The 17,423-nt window shown below is 44.4% G+C and overlaps 1 protein-coding gene and 1 pseudogene across 5 annotated transcripts in view; both read right to left on the reverse strand.

The window, feature by feature from the left end:
* The window catches only part of JAK2 (Janus kinase 2), a 164,498-nt gene that overhangs the window by 108,855 nt on the left and 38,220 nt on the right, over nucleotides 1–17,423 (reverse strand). Inside the window, exons 1-2 of one of the 5 annotated variants that reach the window (XM_086684884.1) lie at nucleotides 13,021–13,036; nucleotides 7,371–7,495 (exon numbers count right to left, since the gene is read on the reverse strand). The gene's annotated coding sequence lies outside the window, so the exon portion shown is untranslated. Of the gene's footprint in view, nucleotides 1–7,370; nucleotides 7,502–7,818; nucleotides 7,851–8,004; nucleotides 8,048–13,020; nucleotides 13,037–17,423 lie in introns of those variants that run through there. The other 4 variants (XM_086684881.1, XM_086684882.1, XM_086684883.1 and 1 more) reach the window with 4 other exon arrangements.
* LOC112868545 (splicing factor 3B subunit 4 pseudogene) lies at nucleotides 14,820–16,724 on the reverse strand (annotated as a pseudogene).

Genomic DNA, 17,423 nt, shown 5'->3' on the forward strand with positions numbered 1-17,423 from the left:
CAAGCACGAGTGGGGGAGGGGCAGAGAAAGAGGAAGACACAGAATCTCAAGCAGGCTCCAAGCTCTGAGCCTCTGAGTTCATTCGTTGTAAAGGAGAAAAGGGCAGAGTTTAGGCACAGATACAGGATGACAAGAGGTGTTACTGATGGTAGATTACGTTATTGAGAAATATGGAGATAAATACCAAAAGACACTGTTAAGAGATTTGAAAGTGGTTTACTGGGAAACAGGAATCAGAGATGGGGAGGAGCAAGACGTTGCTGATTTTTGTTATAAACCATAGTACACAGTTTACCATGTTTATTCGTGTTTCTAAAGTAAACAAAGTTATTTTAAAAAAGATTTATTATAGGGGTGCCTGGGTGGCTGGCTCAGTTGGTTGAGCATCCGACTTTGGCTCAGGTCATGATCTCACGGTTCGTGAGTTTGAATCCTGCATCAGGCTCTGTGCTGATGGCTCAGAGCCTGGAGCCGGCTTTGGATTCTGTGTGTCCCTCTCTCTCTGCCCCTCCGCACTCGCACTCTGTCTCTCTCTTTCGAAAATAAACAAACATTAAAAAAACTTTTTTAAGATTTATTTTATTCCCTCATTTTCCAAATGAGGAAAAAAAAACTAAGGCTCAATGATCACGTGACTGGCTCAAATTCACACACTAGGTTGACAGCAGTTAGTCCCCGATGCCCTTATTTCCAAAACAGGGCACTTCTTCACATCACACTGCCTTTCATATTACAAAATATTACCTAGTGACAATTAATTTTGTAATCAGAATTTATTAAAGTCATTTAGTAAGCAGTAATGAATACACTATTCCCAAGGACTGACAGCAAAAAAGCAGGCCAAAATATGTCCTTGGGAAATCAAAATAAGCATTCAAGCAAAACTAACCATCCAGGGACTATCTGAACCTAGTCTACCTTTGATAGCTATACCATATAGGCTTTAAAAACAGATAATGCTTCGTTTTGCCCTCTCCAGCTCTCCTAATCTAAATACTTTTAACCATGCTACATTCACTTCAATAAGTTATCTACAAGGATTTCTCTTCCCTTTTAGAAAGTAATGCCTTGGGGTGCTTGGGTGGCTCAGTCAGTTGGGCATCCAACTCTTGATTTCAGCTCAGGTCATATCCCAGAATTGTGGGATCAAGCCCTAAGTCGGGCTCTGCACTGAGTCTGCTCAATGATTCCCTCTCTCTCTCCCTCCACCCCTCTCCCCTACTCTCTCTCTCTCTCTCTCACTAAAAAAAAAAGGAAAGAAAGAAATTAATACCTTATCAGTTTATTTAGATTCTGCCAGTACAAATGCATCCAGAGATCACTTGTCTAACCTGCCAGGCTACTGAATGTCTAATAAGAACCAATGATGGGAATGCAAGCTGGTGCAGCCACTCTGGAAAACAGTATAGAGGTTCCCCAAAAAACTAAAAATAGAACTACCCTATGACCCAGCAATTGCACTACTAGGTATTTACCCAAGGGATACAGGTATGCTGTTTCGAAGGGACATGTGCACCCCCATGTTGATAGCAGCACTATCAATAATAGCCAAAGTATGGAAAGAGCCCAAATGTCCATTGATGGATGAATGGATAAAGAAGATGTGGTATATAATACAATGGAGTATTACTCGGCAATCAAAAAGATTGAAATCTTGCCATTTGCAACTACGTGGATGGAACTGGAGGGTATTATGCTAAGTGAAATTAGTCAGAGAAAGACAAATATCATATGACTTCACTCATATGAGGACTTTAAGAGACAAAACAGATGAACATAAGGGAAGGGAAACAAAAATAATATAAAAACAGGGAGGGGAACAAAACATAAGAGATTCATAAATATGGAGAACAAACTGAGGGTTACTGGAGGGGGCGTTGGAGGGCGGATGGGCTAAATGGGTAAGGGGCACTAAGGAATCTACTCCTGAAATCATTGTTGCACTATATGCTAACTAATTTGGATGTAAATTAAAAAAAATTAAATTAAAAAAAATGTTTAATTCAAAAAAAAAAGAACCAATGAATGTTGGGGCACCTGGGTGGCTCAGTTGGTTGAGCATCCGACTTCAGTTCAGGTCACGAACTCGTGGTTCCCGAGTTCAAGCCCCATGTCCAGCTCTTGTGCTGAGAGCTCAGAGCCTGGAGCCTACTTCAGATTCTGTGTCTCCCTCTCTCCCTTTCTCCCTTTTTCCGTCTCTCTCTCTCTCTCTGTCCCTCTCCAGTTCACACTCTGTCTCTCTCTCTCAAAAATAAATAGACATTTAAAAAAAACCAAAAACACTCAATGTCTACTCACTCAAATAATAAGTATAGGGCTAATTCCCACAAGGAACAGCAGTACATGTATAGTGTGATATAAAAGGACACAGATGAATGGCAATCACTGTCAAAAATACATCCCAGTCTTTATTATGCCTAAAATTCTCATCTTTAGTCCCAGTGATGAGATCTTTGTGTAGAAGTCTCCATTATTCACCCAACTGTCAAATCCAAAGGTCATCTCTTACACTTGAGAGAGCAAAATATTAACAGTAGCAATGTTTGCATGGGAAAACCATAAGTAATTTTCTTTTTCCGCTTTTCTAGATTTCATGTTAGAAAAAACATTAGTATACACTTCTAAGGCCTTTTTTCACATTTCTTAGCAGTGATCAACAGTGATCAACATGATAATCATTCCCACCCTCTTAACCTACCCACCCACCTTCCTCTCAGACAGACTGCTTCTTTGTCTCTTTTGTCAATTCCTCTCCTTTCATCCTGTAGTTATGGGCAGTTCCCAAGCCTCAATTTCAGGTCCACTGCTCTTCTTTCTGAGCACTACAATTCCAGCCTGAAATTTCTCTACCAAGTTCCAGTCATCTAGCTATCTATTTCACTTGACTATCTCACTGTTACCTCAAATTCAACATCTCCAAAATCTAAGTCCAGCTGTCTGTATCTCTTCAACCAGCTACTAATATTTTCATACCTATTTTTGTCAGGACGGCCATTTAAAAAATTCTAGTTCCTTCTCTATCACTAACTAGTTGAGTAATTTGGGACACATGTTTAAATCTCTCTGGGTCTCAGATTCCTAATGCACAAAATTCAGAGGCTAGCCCAGATGTTCTCAGACATCCTGACATTCCAACACTCTTGAATTTCTTATGGCACTGAAGATCAAAACTTCAAAGTCATCTTTGATGAGTTGTCTTCCTCCCTACCCCCAAACCCCACCACATCCTCCTTTCTTATCCAGTCTATAATGAAGTCTTGTGTGACATCTCCCCAGTCCTATTTTCACTAAATCCAAACACTAGGCCTAGATTATCTTCCTCGCTCTATCACTTTTCTTTCCAATTCATACTATACCTAGCACTGTGCCAGTCTGTTTCACCTAAGATACTTTTAGCAAGCTCTTTCTCAATCTAAACTTTTAAAGCTTCTCAGCTGCCTATGAGGCAAAGTATATTCTTCTCATCCTAGCACTCAAGGTATCTGTATTCTGCTTCCAATCTATATTATCAACCTCATTTCTTACTACCCTGCCACACAAACCTTCATTTCACTTAAGTTACTTTCCGTACTGTTCTCTGAAAATGTCATGCAGATTTTGCCTCTGTTTACCACCTATACAAGGTCTTTCCTCTTACACAAAATCAAATCCTGCCTAGTTTTGATTCTACTTCCTCTCTGAAGCCTTCCTTGCTTGCTTCAACTCTAAGTGGTCTCAAATATCTATAACTTTTATTACTTATTTCCCAGTTACATTTTAAGTCCTCAGTGAAAGGAACCTATTTTATATCTTTCTGCATCTCTTTTGGACACAGCAAAGTACCTTTTACATTGTAGGTATTAACAGATATTTGTTTGGTAACTGACTAGAGTTCCTTTTTAATACATAGCATTTATTGAATGCTCCCCATCTGCTCAGCACTCTGTGTGTTCCTCAAAGCATACACAATCAACTTGAAAAGATATGGTTAACACTAGAGAAATAATCATCAAACAACCCAAGCATAATATATAATTAAACTATGAGAAGATTCTCTAGGACTAAAAAACAGTGGAAATATAGAAAGGAAAAAACTATATTTAGTGAGAAATAGTTTCAGAAATGAGGCAGAATTTTAACTGGGAGTACAGCCACAGTAACAGTACTAATAATAATAGTGGAGATAAATAATTATAATAATAAAAGCTAAAACTTAAGGTGCACTTAATGTGCTAGGCACTGGTCTTAAGGACTTCTCATGTATTAATTCACTTCTTTCTCACTACAACCCTATGGAAAAAGTACTAGAGTCATTCTCATTTTTTTCAGATGAGACTGAGACCCGGCTTAGTTATTTCATACGTAGTGAGTAATGCAAACAGATACAGAATTGGGCTTGGTGGAAGAAGGATGGAAAACATAAATGAAAGTTAAAAGATGAAAGAGCATAACTATCATTAGAAAATGTGGAAAGCGGCTTGAAACACTACAGCAGAGAATGCCTTTTGAGGGTCCTTAGACCAAAGACTGAATAAACAGGGCAGGGAGTAATGACAGAGTAGAGTGAAAGCCAGGAAGAGGAAGTTAAATTTAAGAGGTAGAAAGTGGGAAGCCACTGAAGATTTGGGGACAAAGAAATGCCACAATAAGGAGTATTAGTGACACTTCTATTGTGGATAAACAGAAGAAAGAGAAGCTGGACTCTGAGAGGTTGCTATGACTTTCAATATTGTAGGCTGAAGAAACAAGTCCTGGGATTCAGGTGGTAAAGTGAAGTAAGCAGAGATATAAGGGACAAAAGAAATATGAACAGGACATGTTGAATAGGTTAATACAAGAGGTAAATGAAAGATGAAAGCTTAAAGATGATGCCTAATTTAAAGCCTATTATGACCAGGAGAGAAGGAAATTACAGAGGGGTATAAAATGACGATTTTTCATTTAGGGCATGGTGACTTTAAAAAGACAGTCAAGGGACGCCTGGGTGGTTCAGTTGGCTAAACGTCCGACTCTTGATTTCAGCTCAGGTCATGATCTCATGGTTTGTGAGATCGAGTCCCACATCAGGCTCTACTCTAAAAGCAGGTAGCCTGCTTGGGATTCTATCTCTCCCTCTCTCTCTGCCCCTCCCACACTTGTGCTCGCTCTCTCTCAAAATAAATAAATAAACATTAAAAAGAAAAAGAAGAAGACGATGACAACATGACAAGTCAAAAATACAAGCCCAAGAACAGGACTGGAAAAACCAGGAAGTGACTAGAATGACAAATAAGCAATAGGATTAGTTTTAACATGAAAACACTAGGAAGAAGCTATAAAGATATTAAATAGGAGAGGAAATATACTAAGCCATGATCAGCTGGTACCAGCAGGATATCAATAATTTTATCAATAACTGTATCAATACTTTTGGTGGGGAAGGGAAACAATTTGTGACCAACACTTAAAAATGCAGTTTTTCCATTTAAAAAGACTTTTGTGTGTATCAGAAAAGCCAACCAAAAGCTAAGGCAAAGGTTCCCAAACTGTCCATTCAGGGAGTTCTTAGTAATATTTTCACAGCACCCCCGAGGCCAAGAGAAATACTTCAGGAGGTAGATTCAAACCATTTAATGTCCTTACAACTTAGTACTTGTTCAGCCTCGTACAACTTCTTGGAATCAAACTGGACATCACACTCTCATTTCCTCTGTCACACTGATTCTCATACAGTAGTTGCTTTTTATGAGAGCAACCTCTAAAGAAACTGCTTTGCAAAGACAGGACATTGTAGAAAGGACTGTGTCAATTTAATGTTGACACTGTGAACTACCTCAAACTAATAGCTCAAGGCTGAGTTCACTGGTGCTCCGGGGCACCTCAGCACACAGTTTGGGAAACTGGGAGCAAAGGCAAGGGGCCTCAAAAGACAGGCGGGGGGGGGGGGGGGGGGGGGCGGAATGTGATGGGGGAGGAGCAGAAGAAAGTTCTTAGCACACTTAACCACAAGAGGGCAGCACAACAGTCGGGAAGGAGGCACAACGGTGGGGGCAGGGGGTGTCAAGAAGAGAGAAGAGTTAACCTGTCCATGAAAAGGCTTTAAGACCTGTTAACCATTTCCAGACCTAAAAGTCCTTTATCTCCTTCTACTAAAGAGGAAGAAACACTGGTCCCTGGCAGACCCCCTCGCGCAGGGTCACTGTGTCCTTCTCTGAATATCCTCTGCCTGCCCAGCCATGAGTAGTGGAGCCTTTAATAGTAGCCAAGCGATGTACTATTTTGCATGCATGATCTTACTGAATCGTTACAACAACCTTCTAAGAAAAATGGGGCTCAAGGAGAGTTTAAATAATACAACTATAAAGTGGCAGGAACACCAGGATTCAAACCCAGATCTGACACCAGGGCCAGCGCTCTTTTCCTATTCTGCCTCCAAAGCATCCCGCCATTCAGCAACAGCCGGGGGAAGGAGACACAAGATATCACGTTTCCTTCCCATACCTGAGGCACCTGCCTCGAACCCGAGGAAACACCAGTATAGGAAACAAACTATTCTGTAACTGTCCCTAAAACACGGGCCATTCAGCTGGAGCCAACGCAGGCATTCCCGCGTATCCAGTGACCAAGGGCTGCGGCTTTCCTCTCCAGGTAAACACACCCACTATTAAGGCAAGTGCCGGGCACATCCAGTTTGCAGACATGTCGCACATGCAAACTAGTGATTTTCACACTTGTGCTAAAAGGTGAGGGGGGTGGGGAAAGGGAGTCCAAAGGTTGATTATTCATCTTCACATCTGCTGGGTGTCACACAAGACTATTTGCAGTAGCCCAACAACTCGCTTGCACACACTATTAAGAAACCAAACGCAGTCGTCATCGCTCTTATTCCCACTTCTAATTTCCTTCTCCACATTTCCCCTCCCCTCTATGACATATTCGGCCGCTCCTGGCCTTTCATTCAGAGAAAAGGAGTTTCTCCTGACAGATTAATCACCACCGGAAAGCAAACTGGGTGAATTCAACCGACGCACCAAACTTAGGCAGATAAAACCATCCAGGAAGCATTCAATGTGGTAGCAGAAACCCCAGCACAACAGCTAACGTGTTCTCCCAGTAGGTATCTCTGAGTACTTGAAAATGTCCCTCCTTGAAAGATTACCGAGCTCTGCCTGCTGGAGGAGAAAGGGTTAAGGCGCAAGGCTTCCCCCCCCCCCCCCACGTGAAGCCTCGTTGCTCTTCTAATTAGCAGGAAAAGAAGCAATGAATGTTTCTTAAAGGATCCAAGAGCAACACTAAACACCCCCCGAACTACCCTCCCCGACCCACATTCTAAGTCCAGCACTGCCATTTTCAGTGAGCCCTGCCTGTCTACACACGTTCCCACCCTTCCTACGCACGCAGTCCACACTCGCCTTCACCGCCGCCACGGAGCACAGCAGCCGGGATCTCAAACCCACCTTCGCGGGAAGGGCAGCGGGGACCTTTTTCTTCCGAAGAGCAACAGTTCACATCTTGTTCCCTCGCCTGCTTCTGAAACCTAAAAAAAGCAAGCAGCGGTTATTACCGCAGAAATCCTGGGGAAATAGATGCTCTTCCCTAGGCGGTTCGGACTTCTAGAACATTTTAAAGAGGTTTAAGGGGAGGGGGGAAGGCGGCTACGAGGCACACATGGATGCAAACAGCAACAGGAAAACACGCCGTTGCAGGCTTCCCCCCCCCACCCCTTCGACAGGGAAGATTTTCTTGCCGAGAAGTTTACTGGGCCACTAGCAGGGGGGACCGCGGGCATCAGGAGGTGGGAGGGATGCGGACAGACGACTGCGGCCCCCCAGCCAGAGGCCACGCAGCAATCGCACGCACCAGCTGCACCGATCCCGCGGCGAGGACGCGCCCCCGGGGCCCGCAGGGGCCGCTCCGCCCCGGCGCCCGGCGCCCGGCGCCCGCCGCCGGCCGAGATCCGCGGGGCCCCCGGAGTGGGCAGGGGTGCCGGGGTCCTCCAGGCTGGGCCCTCCCGGGCCCTCCCGCGCGGGGTCGGCTCCCACTCACATCCCTCGGCGGCGAGCCCCGGGCCTGGCCCCGCGCTGCCGCAGCAGCTCTTCGCCCCGACGCGCGCCGCGAGTCCGGGCCCAGGGGCCGAGCGGCAGAGGCGGCGGCACCAACTCCCGAGCGAGCCGGGCGCCGGCCCAGCCTGTCAGCGCGCAGGGAAGCCGTAGGCGGCCGCCGCTGCCCCCTTCTGCTCCTCTTCCTCTCTCCTTCTTCCAGCCCACACCACTCCCACTTCGGGCGGCCGGGAAGCCCGTCACAGGCGTCGTCTCCACCCTCTCCCGGGCCACACCGGCTTCTCGGCGCCTCAGGCGATACTGGCCCGGACGCCCTATTTGCGTCGGAGTCCGCCCGCAGTCTGGCGGCCCGATCACTGCCGACCGAGACGATCCCGCGGGCGGGGGCGGGGGCGGGAGTCGGGCACGCGCCCCGGGACTGCGCGTGTGCGCGTGCGCCGAGCGCCCGGGCCGCACTTCTCCGGGCGCGCGCGCCGCGGGGCTGGCGGGCGGCGGCCACGCACGACCCGGCTGCTCGGCCAGGCGGCGGGAGCGCGCGGAGATTCCCGGGGCGTCCCCCGGGCCTGAACGGGCGGGGAAATTGAGCTGGAGCTGGCTAGCCGGGCCGCGGAGCCAGCGGGAGCCGGGCGCCGGGGCTGGGCCCGCCCCTCCCCAGATGGGCGTGTGTGTGGCGGCCGCCCGCCGTGGAGGCGGCTGGGAATGAGTCAGCCCGGCCGGGAAGGCGCCCCCTGCACGCAGCCGGCCACCACACACGTTATCCTCCCGGGCACTGTCGTTCGTTCCCCTTCTGCTTTCGCTTCCACGTTCCTCGTGCCGCGGACCTGTCCTTCCCCAGGCCGGGCCTCTCGGCCCGAGGGGAAGTGGCGCCGAGAGTTGGGGCAGCGTTCACACGCGCAGTTCTGTGCAGGTGCGCCCGACTCCAGTCCCTCACCTCTACGAGAATAGGGTGAGGGTGGGACGAGGCGCCCAGCTGCCTGAGGACTGGCGAGTGAGGACAAACATAGCCCACCGTCCCCCAAAGCCCCACTCATTCGTTCAACAAATATCCGCATACCATCCACCAGGTGCCGGACCGTAAGGCCCCCAAGGATGCTATGTAATCACAACGCGCGTTCTACTTGCTCTACCGGAGCGTGGATTCTGATAAAGTGACAAACATACTTGAAACGCATGATGTGCCAGTGTATAATTGCCACTAAGATAAATAAAACAAAGTAAAGGGATAGAAAGCGAGGAGGCAGTATGCTATTTTAGCGAGGGGTGGCCAAGAGAGACCTCCCAGAGTAAGTGACATTTGAGCAGAGATGTGGGGAATGAGAATGCACCAGTCCTGCAACTATCTGGGAGAAGAGTTTCAGGCGGAGGGACTAACAGGGGCAAAGACCCTGAGAAAGGAATGTGCTTGGTAAGTTCAAGGACCTGGAAAAGAGGTCACCGTAGCTGGAGGACAGTGAAGGAGGCAGCAGTGGGTAAGACATGAGGCCAAAGGAGTAGCCTGGAACCCAACTGTGTACGGTCTTTTTCTCATATTAGCCCTCTTTCAATCTGAGACACTGGATGCATTTATAGCCCCTGTTTCCCCACTCACAAATGATGCTGAGCTTCAGGTCTAACTTGTATTTAATGATTTCTCTAAATCAACTCACCAAAGCAACTCCCCCATTTCTTCTTACATAAGACCCATTGCAAAAGGTCTTTCAGCAAATGATAGCAGGATAGGAAATGACTTGAATTCACACTGACTCCTTTAAAGTAAATAATGAACTACAGCCCTCCTTTTGTCATAAGAGGGAGGGATTTACAGGACAATTGCATTCCTACGGTTACTGTTCTGCAAGCAAAATACGCAAGCAAAATACGCTGGAGGGTCCTTATTTTTAATTTCTAAAAAGGAACTGGAACTGGTTGTGACTCAGTGGCAAATCGAAAATCTTGGAATATAAAGGCTGAAACTACAAGCAGCAACTATCATGAGAATTCCCTTTTTCTACAAAAGAAAATTGTTACTGGAGTAGAAACCAGAACGCAGGCTCACACAAAGAAGACAAAATGGCCAAGTTGTCTTTGATATCACAGCTAAAGTTAAAATCATCTGAACTGTGGAAATGGAAACATTCTCTTTTGTGAGGAAAAAAAAAATGTCCATTTTAGAACTCTGAAACAGAGCAGAAGCATTCCATGCAGTAAGTGATCTTTCTATATTTTACAATGACATGTTTGTTCAACCAGACATGGTATCTGTTACTGTCCACAGCCTGTTTGCAGGGGGGAGGTCATTTGTAACAGTGGCTATTGAGGGTTTCTTGTGAGGAAAGGGACTCTTTTTTTATAAAAGTGATTTGGATATGAAAAACAGGTGGACTGGAAAGGAAATACATTATTCTTAAGTTTATGGAATTGAGGAATCTCTACCTACCTGCCCAGAAAGTGACTTGCCCAGTGTCATCATTCAGAGAGTGCAAGCCTCTCTTGTCACTAAGGTAGTATGATTTTGAAGAATGTTGAGCTCTTTTCACACTGTCACATTGTCTAGCTCTTTGTGTGATCCCTCATAGTGGCATAGCTAGAAATTTGCTCCCAGAGCAAATGTTTCAGAAAGATTCCCCTATTTTTTTTAAGTTTTTATTTATTTTAGAGAGAGCACAAGTGGGAGAGAGAGCGAGGGAGAGAGAGAATCCCAAGCACAGTGCAGAGCCAGACACGGGGCTCAAACCCATGAGCCATGAATGAGGTCATGACTTGAGCCGGAATCAAGAGTCAGTCGCTTAACCGACTAAGCCACCCAGGCGATCCAAGATTCCCCTATTTTTGATAAGGATAAAAAAGAATTCCATGAGAACAAACTGGACCAAGTCTTTTGTGACATTCTTTCACACAATATGGAGAAATAAGAAACATGGGTTGGAGAATTACACATTTAGATTCAAAACTGATGATATGGCCATATCTAAAAGTAAAAACTAGCAGCTAATTGTTACCTCTGGGGCGAAGCATATGGCACACAGCAAGATCCTGCCGTTGGGCTGGAGCAGAGCATGGCAGCCGTGGTCCTTGACTACCACTCCCCAAACCCACCCCTGCAACAAGACTGTGACAGTTTTGTGAGATGGGGCTTTGGCTGCTATCACTTTTTAAAGTTCTTAGGTGGTTTGATGCAACGCCAAGGTTGCAAATACACAGCCAAGGGTTTAAGAACTTAAGCTTGAGAGTCTGGCAGACCCAGGTTTCAGTCACAGCTTTGACCAAGGAAGTCGTTTAGATTTTCTAAGCTTCCATTTCCTCATCAGTATAATGGGGATAATAATACCTTCCTTGAAAAGTCATTTTGAAGATTAGATGAAAAAGTATTTTTAAACCCTTTGCCCAGTTATTAAATGTGTATTATAGTTGTGATAAGGACAATTTACAGATCTCACCAAGCTGGGAGGTATAAGAAATATGTTGGATTTTATTAGTAATCCTGAAGCATTTGTCACGATGCGTCACATTACACAGAACTGTGTGGGCTGGAATGATAAGGGCTGAGTTGTAACAGAGATAAATGGAAAGACTTGCATTTGTAAATAAAACAAACAAATAAACAGGGGAGCCTGGGTGGCTCAGTCAGTTAAGCGTGTACTTCGGCTCACGTCATGATCTCATGGTTTGGAAGTTCAAGCCCTGTGTCAGGCTCTGTGCTAATAGTGCATAGCCTGGAACCTTCTTCCGATTCTGTGTCACTCTCTCTACCCCTCTCCTGCTCCCACTCTGTCTCTATCTCTCAAAAATGAATAAACATTAAAAAAATAAAAAACAAACAACTATGCCATTAAATGATGAAATAATGAAAACATTAATCTTAAAATGAGCAAAAAAAAAAGTGTGACAGCAAAAACAAACAAAGAAACAAACAAACAAACAAACAGGAAAGTCCTTGGAAAGGGAAACAGATTCAAGCAAAGGGTTGGGGATAGACAGAGAGTTACTTTGTTTATTTCCAAGACAGGGAAGATATACTTTTCTGAAGGCAAGGGAAATAGCCATCGAGAGAGGCTGATTTATTCCAGGTCTAGTAATATAAACGAAAAAGCAAAGGCAGGAGTGTGAATCAGGTAGACAGAAAAGCAAGCAATGTTTTTTTGTTTTCTTTTGTTTTGTTGTTTTGTTTTTTACTTTGAATCATCCAGATATTTTAGAATCATTCATTTCAAAGTTTGGTTAGATATGGAAGGAAAAACAAACAGTCCAATACCTCCTCTGCACTTCAGCAGATCCCTGCTGCTACATCAGACCTCTCATCCTTCCTTATAGTCCCAAAGATAAAGGTGTTCCTGGCACACAGGTCCTCCTTGAGATAACCAGATAAATTTAATTTTGATGCATGAAAACCAAAAGTTTTCCCCTCTGTAAACCAGGAATTAATAGCCTCCTTCGAGTGAGAATAATTATTTGGTGACATATGCAAAACGTCTGTTATAATTATGCTCTACTTTGCAAAAATTTTGTATTCAAAATAGAGGTATAGTTACAAATTCACTAAAAACTTTATACAAGGATTCATACCATGATTCACTCTTAAAAATAGAAATCCCCTGGCATAATTGTTAGTTTATTTATAAAGATTATGGACTTATTTATAAAGTTCTCGTTTATAAAGATTATGGATTCTGCCCTCTTTCTCTAGGAATGGTCCTACTTCACCCAGAGTAGCCAGCCAACCTCTAGCCGTTGTTATTCTTCATGACCCTCCCCCACCCCACCAGGCTTCTTAATTGCACCATGAGTTGTCACGTGAATCAAGCTGAGCCAATCAGGGTCCCCCTCTTGGGGAAGCCCAAACTGGGATTCAAAGACAGTTGCTCAGACTTTTCTGTTCACTTGAAGCCACTCACGCTCTAACATTAAATCTGCTATTGTGGTGTTACTATCTTTCTCCCTATACGTGGAGCTGCACAGAAAGTTAGTTTGCTGTGGGGAAAGAGTAATGCAGATGTAAGAGAGGAAAGAGAAAAAGAGAACATACCAAGAATGAGTCCTCATAATGTTTCAGTTTCCTCTTCCTTATAAGGCCCAAAGAAACTTCCTGTATTTGGTATCTTGAAAATATTTCCTTATGACAAATTTGTCCTTTTTACTTAAGCTAGATTTACTTCCATCAGACTACTTGCAATGAAATAACCTGAAGGAAGACAGATATATAGCATGCTGATGAGAATAGAAAAGAAAAAAAAAAAAACCTCTCAAATTATGACAGAGAAGATGTATGTCCTTTAAAAATCCAATTTACTCACAAATTTGCAAGTCTATCTTCAATTATGAAGTCAAGAATAACTATAGAAGGTATTAGTTACAATCTGAGACATTCCATAGAACCCATAGGTTAGCCAGAAATAAGCTGCCCTAGAGTATGGTGGCTATTTCCTGCAGGGAAATTTTCATCACCTTCACTGCCTCCTCCCTATCATCACTCCCTCTCAGGGCTGTTGGGTTTTCTTTTCTCCCTTGCTTCACCCAACTTTGTCTTTAACTGAGTTTTGTGAATCTTCTGGGCCATATCTATAGTAATTGCAATGGTCAATCCACTTTAGCTACATTACTGATCAAAAGAAAAATCTAATGTGATATTCAAGCATCATACTGTTGTGTTTAAACACTGTGTATCTCAATTTTACCTATGAAATATACAGCTGGACAAGAAGATGCTACATACAACAGTTCTCAACTTCTAACCCTACAAGACTACATACCTCCAATGTTTACAATTTGTCCTTGAGTGTATTTGCTCAACAAGCAGACCCCTCCCCACGCCCAGTCTCTCTCTCGATGCCTTCTCTTTCTGAGGTTTGGAAGCTGCACCTCTCTATCTCTCCATGATGAGAGTTGGCCAAAGGGAAAGCCAGCATTTTCCTCCCAGCAGAGGCAGCTGGTGCTGAGGGAGCACCTGCTTTAGGGTGGTCTTACTTTCTCCACATTTTTATCTTCTCATTTCTCTTTTAGACCTGACACCCATCACAGTGGCATATGCCTGAATTTGCTGACTTGAAATTTGTTTTCTTAAAAAAATACACCTAGGGGTGCCTGGGTGGTTCAGTCGGTTAAGTGCCCTCTTGATTTCGGCTCAGGTCATGATCTCACGGTTTGTGGGTTCGAGCCCCACATCAGGGCTCTGTGCTGACAGCGTGGAGCCTGCTTGGGATTCTATCTCTCCCTCTCTCTCTCTGCCCCTCCCCCCAACTTGCATGCTTGCTCTCTCTCTCCCTCTCAAAAATAAATAAATAAACATTTAAAAAAAAAAACACCAATGTCATTCTGGACTTTTGTTGAGATTATTGTAATTGAATGACTATGAAGTATTTTTTTTAAGTTATTTATTTATTTATTTATTTATTTATTTATTTATTTTGAGAGAGAGAGAGAGAGACAGAGACAGACAGAGACAGCAAGAGCAGGGAGGGGCATAGAGAGAGGGAGAGAGAATCCCAACCAGGCTCCGCATTGTCAGCACAGAGCTCGAAGCAGGACTTGAACTCATGAGATCATGACCTGAGCCAAAATCAAGAGTTAAATATTTGGGGCACCTGGGTAGCTCAGTCAGTTAAGCATCTGACTTTGGCTCAGGTCATGATCTCACAGTTGGTGAGTTCAAGCCCTGCATCAGGCTCTGTGCTGACAGCTCATAGCCTGGAGCCTGCTTCAGATTCTTTATCTCCCTCTCTATTCCCCTCCCCCACTCATGCTCTGTCTCTGTCTCTCTCAAAAATAAATGCACATTAGAAAAAAAAAGAAAAAGAGGTAGACTCTTAAGCAACAGAGCCCCCCAGATGCCCCAGTACTTACTTGTCTTTTTTAAACAAGGAGTTTAGTTTTATTTTCTCTGTGCATTTGCAAAACATTTAGGAGCAACACAGAAAAAAATAAAAGAAAACCTCTTATGAAAAAAAAGTTACACTAAAAAACGTCCTGAGAGGAATTAGTGCCTTAGCCCTAGTAAGTTACAGCAATTCTGATTGGTCCAAGGAATTGAGAAAGCTATTGGGACCATAGAACAGGAGGCAAGAGAATAAGAAATTACTGAGGAAAATGACCTGGAAGTGGGCCATGAGGGGAACTGGGGCCGGGAGGTGGGTCTGGGTGGAGGGAGGGGCCCCCACTGGTAGCCATGCGCGGGGGTCTTGGCAGCCCAGCATATCCACGAGGGGGCATGAGTGGAGGAGGCCCAGTGTATCCATGTGGAGGCAAAGACCCGGGTGATCCATGGGAGATCCAAACAGAGATCACTGGAGGGACATGTCCATTGGAGGAGGTTCTGGATGAGGCATTCCAGGGGACAGTCGGGTGGTGGCTGCCTCCCAGAGCCTGGGGCCCAGCATGGGGGTTATTCTAAGCCATGAGAGTATGGTGGGCCAGTTGCATCTGAGACATCCCTAGATGAGGCATCCCACCTGGTGGAAATGGGTGAGGATAGGAGTGTCTGTATCCAGGATGTCCGGCCTCTGGGGTTCTTGCTGATTGTGGGCCTTGTCCTCCAGCCCCAGGAAGCATAGGTGGTGAGGGTATGGTTGGGGGTATCCCAGGTGGAAGGGCTCCAGGGGGCAGCAATGGGGGTGGGAGGGACTGAGGAAGGGTGGAGGAAGCCCAGGCCCCAGTGATGATACCACAGAATTGGGGGGGGGGGGTGGCGAGGGGAGTGGGATGCATCTGCCAACAGCTGATGAAGGCAGTCAGCCTGGGAAAGTGGGTTCTGGGTTGCCAGACGTTGTTTGGACACTGAGCTACAGTGCTTACACTTGGAGTCCTTTTTGAAGCCATAGAACACAGTGATAGGGTGGTTACAGAGATACTGCCCTTCATGGCCTCAACAGCTGCATCCAAAGCATCAATTGAAGCAAAACTAATAATGGCATAATCTTCCGAGTTGCCTGTGTCAGCATCCCACATAATCTTAGGGGTTTGCAAGATCACTCCAAAGGTGCTAGAAGTTATCATAAAGCAGCTTCTCACAAATCTCTGGGTCCAAATTGCCAATGAAAATGTTAGCCCCAAAATCCAGGTTCTTGTGAGCCTTGTTCATCTGTACTGGTTTCCCACTGAGTTTGACCATGTTCGTGAGTTAATGACATAGTTGGTATCTTCCTCACTCAAGAATTCTGTAGCGTTTGTGCTGCCCTGACTCTATGCTTTGGCATGTGCCTGGGTGGCTCAGTCATTTGAGCATCCAACTCTTGATTTCAGCTCAGGTCATGATCTCATGGTTCATGGGATTGAGCCCTGGCATCAGGCTTTGCACTGACAGCATGGAGCCCACTTGGGATTCTCTCTCTCCCTCTCTGTCTGCCCCTCCCCCTAACTCTCTCTCTCTCTTTCAGAATAAATAAACTTGAAAATAAAGAATTACGCATCTATTATTCTTATTATTCTATTATCTATTATCCATATCGAAGAGCTAAATACATTTGTTGAACAAGCTTCTTTTTTCTGTTTTGATCTCATAAGTAAATGTTCATACATACTACTTGTGGATAATCCAAATAATACACACTGTATAGTGTACAAAGTAGAAGTTCCCCTTGGTCCTCTTCCCCTAGCCCTCTTCACTTGCCAGAGGTAACCATTGATGACTGTCTGGTGTGTAACTTTTCAGACTTTTTTCTACTACATACCTCCTACAAATGTAGTTTTGAGCCCCATAAATAAAATGGATAATTCTACCCGTTTTTCTGTTACCATTTTTTCACTTATCACATATTGGAGATCTTTCATTCAATATGTATTGCTTTCCTTCACGCCTTTTAACTCTTATACAGGGTCCAATGAAATAGGTGACTTATAATGTATTCAATAATTCCAGCATTTATCAACATTTAGGTTTGTAATTTTCACAATTGAAAGCAGTGCTAAATTTGCACATCATTATATATACATTTCATGGGCACAAAGGTATTCCCTAGGATAGATACGAGACTGTCTGGGCCAAAGGAAATACATATTTAAATTTGGGGGGGCTATTGCCAAATTGACTTTCAAAAATCTCAGAGTAGCATATCATGCCCATTTCTCTATAATCTCAATGACTCTGGATATTATGAATCTTTAATTTTAGGTGATTTTAATTCCAAATCACATTACTTCCAATAGTTCAACAAATATTTACTAAACACCTCTTATGTGACAGGTATCTCGCAGAGTATGTATGTTATACAGCCACTGTTCTACCTCTCCTTGTCTTCCTTTGTCTTTAATATACTTAAAGTAGACATAATAATGCTAGATCATAAAATTCACCAACCATCTAACCAAGCAAGTAATTATTCAATCACATTCAAATATACTTCTGAAATGCCCAGCCTTATACCATTTTTCTTATGGGAAAAATGATTCCTTTGGGAAAATACTGATGACATACAAAGACCAGAGATTTTTTACTCT

Source organism: Puma concolor, chromosome D4, assembly GCF_028749965.1.
Source record: "Puma concolor isolate L17-30 chromosome D4, mPumCon1.1.hap2, whole genome shotgun sequence".
In the NCBI taxonomy this organism is placed as follows: domain Eukaryota; kingdom Metazoa; phylum Chordata; class Mammalia; order Carnivora; family Felidae; genus Puma; species Puma concolor.